General features: G+C 36.0%; 1 long non-coding RNA gene across 1 annotated transcript; it reads left to right on the top strand.

The window, feature by feature from the left end:
- The first annotated feature begins 4806 nt into the window (after positions 1-4806).
- Positions 4807-14150, top strand: LOC140520434 (uncharacterized). The gene is made up of 3 exons (XR_011972500.1): positions 4807-6097; positions 9634-9742; positions 11518-14150. It is a non-coding gene; the product is annotated as an uncharacterized lncRNA (long non-coding RNA).
- The last annotated feature ends 342 nt before the right edge of the window (positions 14151-14492 follow it).

Raw genomic sequence — 14492 nt, 5'->3', positions numbered from 1 at the left:
TAGTTCTGAAGTTAATTAATCAATAAACATTTAATGAGCACTTACTATGTGCCAGGAACTCTGCTAAGTTCTGGGGATATGAAAAGACGTAAAAAATAGCCCCTGCCCTCAAGGGAAGCAACATACAAACAAATACAGCATACAGAAATCAAGCTATTTATTTATAGATTAGGAAATAATTTCTAGGGGGAAAGTTTCCAAATAATTAGTGCTTCCCATAAATGAAACAAACTGCTTGGAAGACAATGGGTTCTTACTCATTGGAGCTCTCCATTTGGAGACTGGATGATTCTTGCCAGGTATATTTTAATGTTTACTCTTTTTCAGATTTATGTAGACTCTATGACTGCTGATGGTCCTTCCCACTCAAAACCTCCATAATTCTATGATTTACAAAGCCAATAATAAATAGAGAGACTTGCATATAACAGACCCTTAAAATGGTGTTTGTCATTTTTGATTGATAATATCTTAATCTCTTCTACAATTGAAGTATGACTTCAGTACACTGAAATAGCTCAGGAGTACTCTCATGTTCTTTAGGCATAACCCCAGTATTTGTATTGTTGGAATGGCAGATAATGGAGAGTACATTACTGGTTTTACCTTTGTAGTATTTACCACTGCATATGATTGGTCCCAGGTAGTTTTATACATATATTAGCACAAATACATGTGAAACTGTATAATCAGCATTAAAAAGAATAGAAAAAAAAACCCACAAGACCCAGTGGAGTCTTCAAGTGTTTATGTTATTGGAGTTTTGAGGCCTCTAATGTAAGAAAAGTAACCAAGAAATATCTCAAGCCACAGAATCTATAGTATCCTTCAAGCTTGGTTGAGGTACCACCTACTATAGGAAGACTTTTCTAATCTGCCTAGATGTTAATAATCCCTCCCTCCTCAATTTGTCTTGTATTTATTTTTTTTTCTATAATCACATAGTATTCTCTTCATATCTGTAGTAACAAGCATACTCCCTAGAATGTAGCAGGTACTTAACATCTCTTTTTTTTTTTTAATTTCAACTGGCTGTAGAATGATATTTTTAAACTTGATTTTGAATGGAATGAATATACAGTGTTTGAAAAATTCTATCAAAATAAACTAAAAAGAAATATGAAGCTTCTGGCTTCAAAGACCTTTGAACAACTTCCCTCACCAAATTGTAAAAAGTAACTGTTAAAATCAAATTCAGAAGGAGACTCTCCACTAGTTTCACTCAAGTACAAGCAGTTAGTCAGAAGCTACTAACTAAGCAGTCAAGGGATCAAGGCTACAGGTTCAGTGCCTATTAGTTTTGCTTGGAAGACCTGTGAGTCATGGTCACTGGCAAGTTCTCTTGCAAATGTGTGCTAGTGAGGGAATGGATGAATCAGCATAAATCAAATCTTAGATATGTATAATATTATCACCTTAAGGACCTTAGAGTTTGTCATGTTCCACTCTCTCATTTTAATAAGAAAACTGGGCCTCAGAGGGGTGAAAGGATTTGCCAAAGGACATCTGCTAGTAAGTAAGAGAAGTTTGCTGACTCCAAGTCCTGTCATTATCCTCTCAATCCAATCTGCCACCATTTCTAGATAATGAACTCCAAGTACATATCCCACTTCTTAGCAACTTCACATTGGTATGCCAATTACGTACATTACTTAGATGAGCCCCACAAAACTGTATTGAGGAGGTCTGTAAATTGCTTATACCTATGTTTCAAGAGTATGCAAAGACATTTTAGATAGCCAGAGAAATATAGTTTTGTGAAATTATATCATATTCTAGGAGTCACTCATTGGAAGGCCTCCTCGAATTTCAGAGTGTTTCAAAGAGGGAATGATGGGGGAAAAGGCATCAGTATATGTTATTATACCAGCACTCCAACTGGAAGCATGTCTTGAAGATCATTTATTTCTAATGTAAGGGGAGAGCTGAAGCACAGAGAGAAAAAGGATGCATTTCCATGGTGGCATACATAAAAAGTCCAAAGTCTGCTCTTTGAGTCCAACTCTAATGGTTTTCCACTAATCCATACTACACAGTTCTTGTCTTTGGGTGTCCAAATACCTGAAAGCTCTGGAATACTTCATGGAGAAAATACGAGAGTAAACATAATTTATATAAACAGAAGGGATATGTTGGACCCTCAGACAAGTGTGATGAAGAAAAGTTTACAGAATCCTAGGCATGGATGTGTGCTTACACACACACACACACACACACACACACACACGTACACGCACACACACATATGCACACGTTGAAAATCTTACCTTTCAAGGGATTAGTGTTCATATCCTCCCATAAATATCTAAAATATCCATTTTCTCTTTATTCTGTAGTGCTAATTAATTTCCATGGAAGATGGAATCTGCACCCATTTTTCATGTATATATGCCCTCTTTCTAAATACTATTTGACTTGAGTTGATCACATGTACCATGATATAAAAGTAAACCAACTGTTGGCAGATGTACTATGGTCCAATGGCCCCCATGTCAGGGTGGACGTACCACCTGCTTCCCCCTAAGATATGGTAGCTTCATTGGTTGCCTGGTTACATTACGACTCCTCAAGGCTGACAGAGGCCACTGAAGCAATTCTCTTAATGTGTGATATGCATTTCTGTGAGTAAAATTCATTTTGCCTGAGAAAAGAAAACAACCTACTGATGTTGAATGACTTTTCATGTCCACCAGTCTTCATAAGAATATATCCTCTTTATAAATGCTATTTCATTTGAGATGTTCACATGAACCAATGATAAACAAGTATCCATTTAAAGATACAAAAATGCTCCTTACTTTATTGTGTTCCAACTTCTTTAAATAAAAACCAGGGGAGAGTGTCTAATTAAACTGATTTTGGATTATAACTAATACAATATAAACAAGTACCAAAATAAATTAACATACTATGGAATTCAATAGGTATACAGAAAGGTTTCCATAAAACATACAAACCTAGCACTTGGATAGGCCATATTTCAAAATAACACATTCAATTCTCCTGCAAAAAGTGCTTTGGTTCTCAGATTGCATCATTCATATTTATTTCCCTTGTTTTAAATTCTAAAGTCATAGGGATGGCATTAAGAGAAAGAAAATATATTTTACATCTGTTTCAAACACAAATCATTGCTCACTGTTTCAATTTCTGGGCTAAAATTAGAGTATCACAAAAAGCACCTGGCATTTGGTCATGAGTTTTAAAAACCAAAGACTGATTTCTCACTAATTTCTCCACTAATCTTTTATTACTGTGTGTATATATTATAAGCAGGGGCATTACCCCAAATGATTGTTTCATGTTTTATGTCATGTAAACCAAATGTGATTTTAGGAGCAAATGTAATTTGGGGTGATTTATTTAAAAAAAAACTTTACACATAAAACTTTGCTTGATTTTCATTCTAAGTCCTGTGCAGTAGTGATCACCGGGCCTGAGATTTAGTATTTTCTATTTGCTTTCTCAGAGAAAATTGTCGTTCTCTCAAGATGCAGCACAACTGACCTCTTCAGTGTGAGCCCTTTACTCACCTTTTGGATGCTACTATACTCCCCCTCAAACTACCTATTTTTATTTGGATTTATTTATGTTATATCTATTCCACACATATTTATGGAATATGTACTCATTATCTCCCCCTATGAAATATAATAGGCAATTAATGCTTTTAATTGATTGGTTAGTGATATCCCATAGACCTGTAGAGAAAATGTGCTTTGTGTGCCAAAGGGTTCCAATATTCTCTGGACCTTGTGCTACTATTGATCCATTCCAGTCCTGAACGTAGCTGCACCTGGCTATCCTATGATTAATTTCTTGTTTTTGATTAACCACTGTCTAGATCACACTTTCCAGTAATCCATGCACTTCTGCTTCATTGCTCTTATACTTTTTTTCCATGTATGGATTTCCTTGATTCTTTTTCCTGATAGTCCCTGGATTTGCCTTCTCTGATTATGATTTGGAACTCAACTGGTTCTCTCTCAGGAAAAGTTGTCAATAAAAAGAGAAAATTTACCCAACTTTCCATCAGTACTATTGTCCTTGCCAGTCTAGAAAATGTAGTGTTTGATTTAATTAATGCAGTAGCTACTCAAAAGGTAGCTGGTAGTGTAGTAAAATAGAAACCTCAGCCTGGATTCTGGAAGACTTGAATTAAAATTCAGCCTTAGACACTTATCAGTTGTATGAGCATGGGAAAACCACTTTCCAGCTGTCTGCCTCAGTTTTCCCCACTGTAAAACAAACTGTAAAACCTTGCCTACCTGGCAAGGTTGTCATGGGGATCCAATGAGATAAAAAGTTTAAAAAAACACTTGGTGCAGTGCTTGTCACATAATTGGTATTATAATATACAACTCACTTTATTTTTCTACTTTTATAAAAATACTAATGTCTGTTAAATTGACAATATGGGAATTGTTCCATTTTTCTATTCATTTCAAAACCCTGAGGAAAGTACAAACAACCGTGACATTAAATTGTTTATTTAAAGTCTATTTTTTCTGTTATTTTATTTCACAGTGCATTTATATCTCTGACTACTTATTACTGACTGTTTTCACTTGAATTCCTCAAGGTCTGAGATTTTTTTTGCCTTTCTTTTTGTGTCCCCAAAGATTAGCATAGAACCTGAGAAACTAATTATATAAGATAAGTCTTGTTGAATAAGTGATTATCAATGACCTATGATGGCCCCATAGACTCCCTCCCATTGAATTTTGAGCATACTTTTCCAGCTGCATTTCCAGGTTTCTGTTTTCTTCAAATAGCCCTTTCTAGCCTTACCTACCAAGTTCAGAACTTTAAGTTGTAGCTGTTAACTGCCACCTCCCTGACAAGATTCTTCTCACAAAATGGATGATTTATTTCTTCTATCTCACCACCAGTCACTTCCTTCTGCAAATTTAGAGGCTGGTTTCCCTTCCCATCTATTTTTGTTATTCTAGTTCCCATTTATTCACTTGAACTTCAACTTTAAGAAGCCATGTTTCATCAGTGTGAATATTCACTCTACCAATTTGTATGATAATCACTATAAACCGTGGTAGGCAATGTACAAGAATTTCTCTGCCAGTGAAAGTATCAGGAAGAAGGGATATCTGACAAGATTGTTGCATCAACAGTTGTGACTGCTGATTCTTTTACTTCCAACAAACATTAAAATCAAGCCATTAAACAAGAATAGAAAATACAGATGGAGAGGAGACTTGACAGCTTGGAAGACTCAAGTGAAAATCTAATTGTCAGGTTTTCTGGGGTAAAATGGCATAAATGAAATAAAGGAACAGTGCACAATAATGCAATATAAGTCATCAAAATAACTATCCAGAGCTTTTTTGTTTGTTTGTTTGTTTTTCCTTAACAGCACAATTGGAAGAAAATTTGAGGTAGACAACAGTTTCCATCAGCAATCTGAGAACTATTGCCTGACCTGAAAGAACAAACAAAATTAGAAGAAACAGTCTAAGAGTCACATTTCAGCAAATCATTTCTTTAAAATTCTTTAAAGTATTGAAAAGAGTGGGAAAAGTCTATATTGATACAGTCCACATTATAGCATCTAAGAGTAACCTGAAATTTTAAATCTCCAAAAATTGTAGTCATGAAACTCCAGAGCTTCAATGACAAAGATAAACTTAAAGCATCTAGAAGAAGTAAAACATTTATCAGCAAACACTAATTTAATAAATAATGAAGAATTTTTCACTGAAGATGAGAAATCAAAGATCAGTCTCAAATATGATGTCACAAAAATTAAGGAATTACAATCCACCTGAAAACTACTTATGTAGCAAAAGCAAGTCATAGTTTTAAAAAGAAACCTTAGATTTTGAATAAAAATATTTCCAAAAAGTTTTACCAAAGGATCTAGGGGCAGAGACTTTGTTAAATAAATTGTCCAAGAACTCTAACAACCGACCAAGATTATAAGCAAGACATGAACAAGTGATGATGTACAGTTTTTGCATATCATAAAGGAGATAAAAGGCTAATTATTATCTCTGACGTATTTTGTCATAAGAGAGAAAAGAATTGAAGAAATAATAGCTAGGAAATAAAAGAGAAAGCCATTGAAGGGGAAAAGATTAAGGTATATAAACTAGAGGTAGGATGAGACAGAAGGGAAAGGGATGTTTAACATATCATGAATTTGATTACCATATATGATGAACAATCTAACAAGAAACTTGAAAGAATGAAGGAATGGCAGTGAGAAAGTGTTTCCTTAATCACACACACACACACACACACACACACACACACATATCTGGAATAGGAATGATGAGCAGTGGAGAGACTGAGTTCAGAGATGACTCAGTGAAAGGACAATTCTAGGTATAATGTTTTATGTGGGTAAAATGGTGTAAGCCAATTCAAGGACAAGAGTGACACAATGATCTTATTGACACACTATGTTTTGTATAGATAAGGAAAATTTATTTCAGCAAAATGGAGGGAAAACCAAGAATCACAACCATTATTGTAAGTCTACAGATATTATCTATTAAAAAGAATTGCACAATTTATTCAAAAATGTGATCCCCAAACTTGTTCCATATAGGGTACATACATAGGGGAACATTCAGATTTAAAGTAATAGACTGGAATGAAATTTGGTACTATTTTAAATTCCAAAACCCAAGATTTGCAATTATGATTTCTGAGAAAGAAGTGATAATAGAGCCAAAAGAGATAAACAAGAAAGTATATATTGTGCTTAAAAGTCCTGTAGACAATGAAACCCTATCAATATAAAATATGCATGCTCTGAATGAACATACCAAGTAAGTACTGGAAAAAAAATGGGAAAAATGGGTGGGAAAATATTCTCCTTTAAGGCAAAGAAAGGAAGGTAATAAAAGAATAAAAATATATGAATATTATAACTTATAATAATGATAAATTATAACCTATAATAACACACATTAATATTATAATATATAAGATATTAATAATAGCAATATTTTGGAATTTAATCAGATAGGAAGTTGTATCTTCAGAAAAAAAATGGTGACCTTGCTGAGCACTCGTTCTTTCTATAAAAGAACTCTAATAAAGAATGGGTCTATGAAGATTTATAATCCTTTTTCCTGGACAATATTTTTAGCAATTGGTCCTAGACACAAGTCTTTAAATTAAGCCAATAACAAACATAAAACAGGGTAAGGTTAGTGACAGTCCCTGTGTGCAGCATGATGGAGATTCTATCAGAGATGAATGACAGAATTGCTGTTATACTGGGGGCCCATTGTAATTTAAATAACATGAAATGGTGCCACTAATCCAGTTAAAGAGACATTTACTGAGTGCATGCTGCATGAAAGGTATTTTGTTGGGTCCTTGGGATACAAAAATAAAACCAGTTGTAGCATAGTAACAAAAGCATGAATTTTGAGCCAGGAGTTCTGCCTATTTGGCTCACTAACAATATGAACAATATATTTCACCTTACACAATCTCAGTTCCCTCATCTGTAAAGCAAACAATCACAATGGTGCTAACCTGACAGTATGGTTACTTTGAGATTCTGTAGAGGACTTTGAACTTTTTGTACTCCTATATTATCTTTTATTTATTTTTGCTATTTTATTTTGCCTTTGTTTTGTTGATTCCCCTATTCTAGCTAACCCTACCCTCATTTGAAGAATTTAATATTATATCGACATTCATGAGTTTCAGTCTAGGAGATTTACATCTGGGCATATAGCTAATGACCTTGAATCATGGTATGACATGGTGCCTAACAAGGAAGGATACTACTGACCAAGGATGAGGTCCCAGTGTGTCAGATAAACCAGCTCCCTGTCATGCCCTTCAGAGATTCATTCCTTGTGGGTATAAATTACTACCTCAAAGAACAGCTATAACAGCCCTCCAAAAGAGAAGATGAGGTTTGGCATATGAATAAATGTATTGATAGGTGGTGTCACCTGACAAGAAAGATATTTGTACAAGTTGTCATTGAACCTATTAATCTATTGGCCAGAGAGTACTGACTTACAAAAAATGACTGAATGAAGGTAAATTATCTCTTCTCTGATGAAAGGACCTCTTGCATGAGTCACTTCATTCTGGATGGCATTATGGCCTACCGATAAAAAAATAGAAGTGGCTCCTGTAGCCAGTGGCAGAAACTAAGGGTCACTACCAATGAGAATGGACTAAGTAACAACTTTGGACTCTTTACTGCTGGTGGGAATCCCCTGCTTTCATACTACTGTGCTCAAGACTCACTGAAGACATTGATTTCTATCAATATTTCCTAAGCTTTCACTTTGGTCTTATTAGTAGTTCCTAAGGTGGTTTTCTTTTAAACTACAACATATCCTCAAAGAAAACTCCATGGTTGTGCCAATGTTCACAACCAAAGGGTAAAATGGTAGGCTAAACTGAGCCTGTTCCCAGGGATCGATCTCTAATGGTTGATCAATATTAAAAAGTATAATTCCAGACTAAAGGAATTCTACTGACTTTAATGTTTATTTGACCTAAGTATGCTTAGTGTATTCAAAAGTACACAGGATTTGCTTGCCAGTAATTGGCTCAAGATCCTTTTGGCTATCTCACTACAAAACTACACAACCTCCTAAAATGTGTGCCATTTAGAACCAATGTATAATCTAGAAGAAGCAGTTGACTGTTTTTAATTACATGTGTGACTTGATTTCATGGAACAAGTTCCAAGCTGGAACCCAGCATGACAGTTAAGTAACAGTGTCTTATATCCTTGTATGAATAAGAGTCCTGCTGATGAAACCTATCAATATGTACTGACAGATCATAGGCATCTCCTGTAGTTATTCTTGTTTTGCAGTTACTGATATAATGCAAATGCATCTTTAGTTATAATAATTGAATAATTTCTGAAATCCTAGTCCTATCACACCTTATAACAAAAGACAGGAAGATTCAAAGCTTAATGAATGAGAAAGGATGCTTTTCTAATTTCTTTTAAATTTTACTGATTGTCACTTGATTATAAGATGTTTGCAAAACTTAATTTTGTTCACATTGTATTAATTGTCATAACAAGGGTGAAGCCAGTAACAATGGAATAAAGAATGCTTACTGGCCAGACTCATGGAGGCAGATTAATCTCTAGATCCAATGGATCTGTGAGCCATCATAGTCTAAACCACCAAGTGAGGTTGCTATAAAACCTTCATGCCCCTGGTAATTATTTGTTTCAGTGCCAATTAGAATAGACACCTGTGAAAACTTGGCTCAGTGCATGTTGTCAGAATCAAATGTATCACCCTTCAATGCTTTATTGATACTTGATGTCAAAGTTACACACATGCTAATACCAGCATCTGTGATATAAATTTAGCTTTCAGGAACCTCACAATGTGATAAATTGTCCTAAGCTGTCAAAATCTTTCTTCGCTCCCAAAATGAAGACAGTGGGGAAAAAAATGTTTATTTATAATAAATAGAGATTCATTTATCTTGCTACAGAATTGTTTCTTTGGATCTAATACTGTAACAAGTATATTCATTAAAATTTTCTATTTTAATTGAATAACATTGCTGCTGTTGTTTCTAGAACTCAGCTTTTTAGTTCTCCACATTTAATTTTAATTCTTCATGGTGTATAAAATTTTGTATTCTCAAATATGACCTTAGAGAGAAGTCACGTTTGGATCTTGATTTCACCAACTTTAAAACTAGGCTAAGTGGAATTGCTGTGTCATTGCAGAGTCTTTCTTCAACAAACTGATACCCTACTGAACAGGTAGGCACTAAGCACAGCCTCAGCATGCAAGATACGTATGTCCTACTCCTCATTTCCAAGAGACATACAGAGAATCTTGAAAGAGACTCTTCTTGATTATCCACACATCACCACCTTCTTACTTCATTCTAAGTTATCCTCTTAGGTTAGTTTGCTGTCTAATCCTGAGGTGTTATATTAATTTAAAAAATGCCCCTCTTTTTCTTTAAATATCTGAGGTAAACTTTGTGCCTTCCATTTACACACACACACACACACACACACACACACACACACACACACACACACACACACCACTTGACTTGGTTACCTGCTTACTCAATTTTGATGATTCTTCTATGGTGATTTGGGTATTTTCCAAATGAAATATGCTTTAGTATGGTAACATTATGTTAGTATAAGTTTCTCTATTTTTTTTGTTAAAATTAAGTCTTAGTTTCTTTGCTATTTAGTCTTTTTTTAAAATTAATTGGTAAAGGAAACATGATACCAGTTGGTTTATTTATTTATCTTTGCCTTTGTCCAATATTGGCAAAGAAAGGCATAATATCAGTACAAAAATATAAATGAAACCATATGAACAAACCATAACAATCCTATCTAGGAATCATGATGTTTTCTTTTTAATCAAAATATAACTATCAGAAATGATGAAAATATACTTGAAAATGTTTACTTAGTTAAGATATGTGAATAGCTTACGCATATACATATATGTACATGTCTATGTTTTTAATCTATTATTCTTTTATTTATATGTGGACATGGTTCATCTCTCCACCTAAGCTCATAAAAAAGAGAGGTTATGTCTTATTTCTCTGTATCTTAGATGGCACCCAGTATTTTGCATGTATGTTAATAGATCCACAACTTCACTGATATGGAAAATCAACATCTTCTGTGTTCAGACCACAACTCATGTATACCCTCCCATCCTCTGTACTTCTTTACCATATCTTCTCCTTCTGTAAGATTCTTTTCTACATACATCCATAATTCTTCCTTAGAGAATGAACACAAAGCACTGGAGTATTTCTTTCAGTATTTCAGCTAAGTTTTTAGCATAGAAGTGCTTAAAAAATATTTGTTGAATCGGAGAGACATGATACATAGTTCACTTTTGCTAAATAAGTAGAAACAGCTGAAGTATTAACTCAAAACTAAAAAAAATATTTTCCCTAAATAACCTTGATCATCCCCTAGGATAAAACAATAGGAAAAACAAAAAAAATATTCCTGTCATCATCTACATTTTAGACTTTATGAAGTTTAATCATGAGAAAATAATTTCACTGTCTCATTAGTTGAACACTTTGTGCAAGCTATTAAAAAAGTTGTAGATGCAGTTATGCGATCACTGCCTTTTTGTAATTTAATGTGAAATGATCTCAGTGACAAGGTAAAATCATAATGGTTCTCACACATACAACAAATGTTTCTCAGAGGGGAGTGTAGAGGAAGAATAATAACCAATGGAAGAATGAGCCTATTACAAATAGAATTTACACACACACACACACACACACACACACACACACACACACACACATACACACACAAATATACACACATATATGTCCTTAAACCTAAATCAAAGCTGTTTTAGAAACTTTAATGAGTACAAAAGTTATTTCCTATTTTACTTACATTGCCCCATATTACATTATTTATATTCTATTACATTATAATGTCATATTATGTTAATATTTATAGAACATGAAAACTAGTGATCATAGGATACAAACAATTTCTTAACTCCTTGTTCTCTTTTCCAGTATTTTCCTAACCTTGGGGGATGAGTGGAAGAAAAAGAGAATCCTAACAACTGGAGAGCCAGAAAGTACTCTCATAAATGCTGTTCTTGGACTTTACTGATTTCCTCAATAAGTATTAAAAATATCAGTATTTTAGAGCTCTGTTTTAGCTTATGTTAAAAATTGTTTCCAAAACAAGTCATTTTTAACAATTTTTTTATGTTAAGGACAAGAGTACATGTATTGTAGGTGCTTCACTAGCTACCACCTCTGTAAGACCCTAAAGGCTTTGATAAATGTCCTTATTTCACTTGTCTTAATTTGTATATTATGAAACAGAGAGACATTTGGGTTAGATTTATATCTAACTATGCCAAAAATGGAGACACCGTTTTCAATCTGTGATGAAATGATTATTTAAAAAGAGTCCAGGGGCGGAGCCAAGATGGCGGAGTAGAAAGACGCACATACACATAGCTCCGAACCCACAACCTATAGAACGGCTACAGGGAAGTAACTGACGGCGAATTCTGCACCCAGAGGCCACAGAACATTGGAGCGAGGGAGATTTCTGTTCCGGAGGGACCTGCAAACCTCTCGCAGGGGGTCCTTCCCGCTGCGGACTGGGCACCGGGACTGGGAGCTGAGTGCAGCCCTTCCACGGCTACGGCACCGAGAGGAAAAGATCCGAGCAGGCTTCAGGGATGGGATCTCCAGCGGCTGCACAAGTCCCTCCACCCGCAGGTGACGGGGGTTGGTGAGAGGGTCTCTTTGGCTGGTCAAGAGGGGAGTGGGGTGCCCCCATAACTCAGGCCCCCCCAGGAGGTAGAAGTTGAGAGGAGGCTGCAGACCGGGACTCCCCAAGGGGGCAGGAGCCTGGATCCATTGTGGAAGGTCTGTGCATAAACCCCCTGAGGGAACTGAGCCTGAGAGGCAGCCCTGCCCCAACCTCAGCACATGAACTTAATCTCACACTGAATAGCAGCCCTGCCCCCCCCCCAAAAGCCCTAAGGCTGGAAGCAGCATTTGAATCTCAGACCCCAAAGGCTGGCTGGGAGGATCAGGAGGTGAAGTGGGTGTGAGGAGAATATTCAGAGGTCAAATCACTGGCTGGGAAAATGCCCAGAAAAGGGAATAGAAATAAGACTATAGAAGGTTACTTTCTTGGTGAACAGGCATTTCCTCCCTTCCTTTCTGATGAGGAAGAACAATGCTTACCATCAGGCAAAGACACAGAAATCAAGGCTTCTGTGTCCCAGCCCACCCAATGGACTCAGGCCATGGAAGAGCTCAAAAAGAATTTTGAAAATCAAGTTAGAGAGGTAGAGGAAAAGCTGGGAAGAGAAATGAGAGACATGAAGTCTAAGCATGAACAGCAGATCAGCTCCCTGCTAAAGGAGACCCAAAAAAATGTTGAAGAAAATAACACCTTGAAAACTAGCCTAACTCAATTGGCAAAAGAGGTTCAAAAAGCCAATGAGGAGAAGAATGCTTTCAAAAGCAGAATTAGCCAAATGGAAAAGGAGATTCAAAAGCTCACTGAAGAAAATAGTTCTTTCAAAATTAGAATGGCACAGATAGAGGCTAAGGACTTTATGAGAAAGCAACAAATCACAGAAAAAAGCCAGAAAAATGGAAAAATGGAAGATAATGTGAAATATCTCATTGGAAAAACAACCCTCCTGGAAAATAGATCCAGGAGAGACAATTTAAAAATTATGGGACTACCTGAAAGCCATGATCAAAAGAAGAGCCTAGACATCATCTTCCATGAAATTATCAAGGAAAACTGCCCTGAGATTCTAGAACCAGAGGGCAAAATCAATATTCAAGGAATCCACAGAACACCGCCTGAAAGACATCCAAAAAGAGAAACTCCTAGGAACATTGTGGCCAAATTCCAAAGTTCCCAGGTCAAGGAGAAAATATTGCAAGCAGCTAGAAAGAAACAATGCAAGTATTGTGGAAATACAATCAGGATAACACAAGATCTAGCAGCCTCTACATTAAGGGATTGAAGGGCATGGAATGGGATATTCCAGAAGTCAAAGGAACTAGGACTAAAACCAAGAATCACCTACCCAGCAAAACTGAGTATAATACTTTAGGGGAAAAATTGGTCTTTCAATGAAATAGAGGACTTTCAAGCATTCTTGATGAAAAGACCAGAGCTGAAAAAAAAATTTGACTTTCAAACACAAGAATGAAGAGAACCATGAAAAGGTGAACAGCAAAGAGAAGTCATAAGGGACTTACTAAAGTTGAACTGTTGACATTCCTACATGGAAAGACAATATTTGTAACTCTTGAAACATTTCAGTATCTGGGTACTGGGTGGGATTACACACACACACATGCACACACGGGCACATACATAGAGAGAGAGTGCACAGAGTGAATTGAAGAGGATGGGATCATATCTTAAAAAAAATGAAATCAAGCAGTGAGAGAGAAATACATTGGGAGGAGAAAGGGAGAAATGGAATGGGGCAAATTATCTCTCATAAAAGAGGCAAGCAAAAGACTCATTAGTGGAGGGATAAAGAGGGGAGGTGAGAGAAAAACATGAAGTCTACTCTCATCACATTCCACTAAAGAAAAGAATAAAATGCACACTCATTTTGGTAGGAAAACCTATCTCACAATACAGGAAAGTGGGGGATAAGGGGACAAGCAGGGTGGGGGGGATGATAGAAGGGAGGGCATGGGGAGGAGAGTGCAATTCGAGGTTGACACTCATGGGGAGGGATAGGATCAAAAGAGAATAGAAGTAATGGGGGACAGGATACGATGGAGGGAAATATAGTTAGTCCTGTACAACACAACTATTATGGAAGTCATTTGCAAAACTACACAGATTTGGTCTATATTGAATTGCTTGCCTTCCAAAGGGAAGAGGTGGAGAGGGAGGGAGGTAAAGAAGTTGGAACTCAAAGTGTTAGGATCAACTGTCGAGTAATGTTCTTGCCACTAGGAAATAAGAAATACAGGTAAAG

Source organism: Notamacropus eugenii, chromosome 1 (assembly GCF_028372415.1).
Source record: "Notamacropus eugenii isolate mMacEug1 chromosome 1, mMacEug1.pri_v2, whole genome shotgun sequence".
Taxonomy (NCBI): Eukaryota; Metazoa; Chordata; class Mammalia; order Diprotodontia; family Macropodidae; genus Notamacropus; species Notamacropus eugenii.
This window is presented reverse-complemented; position numbering and strand designations above follow the sequence as displayed.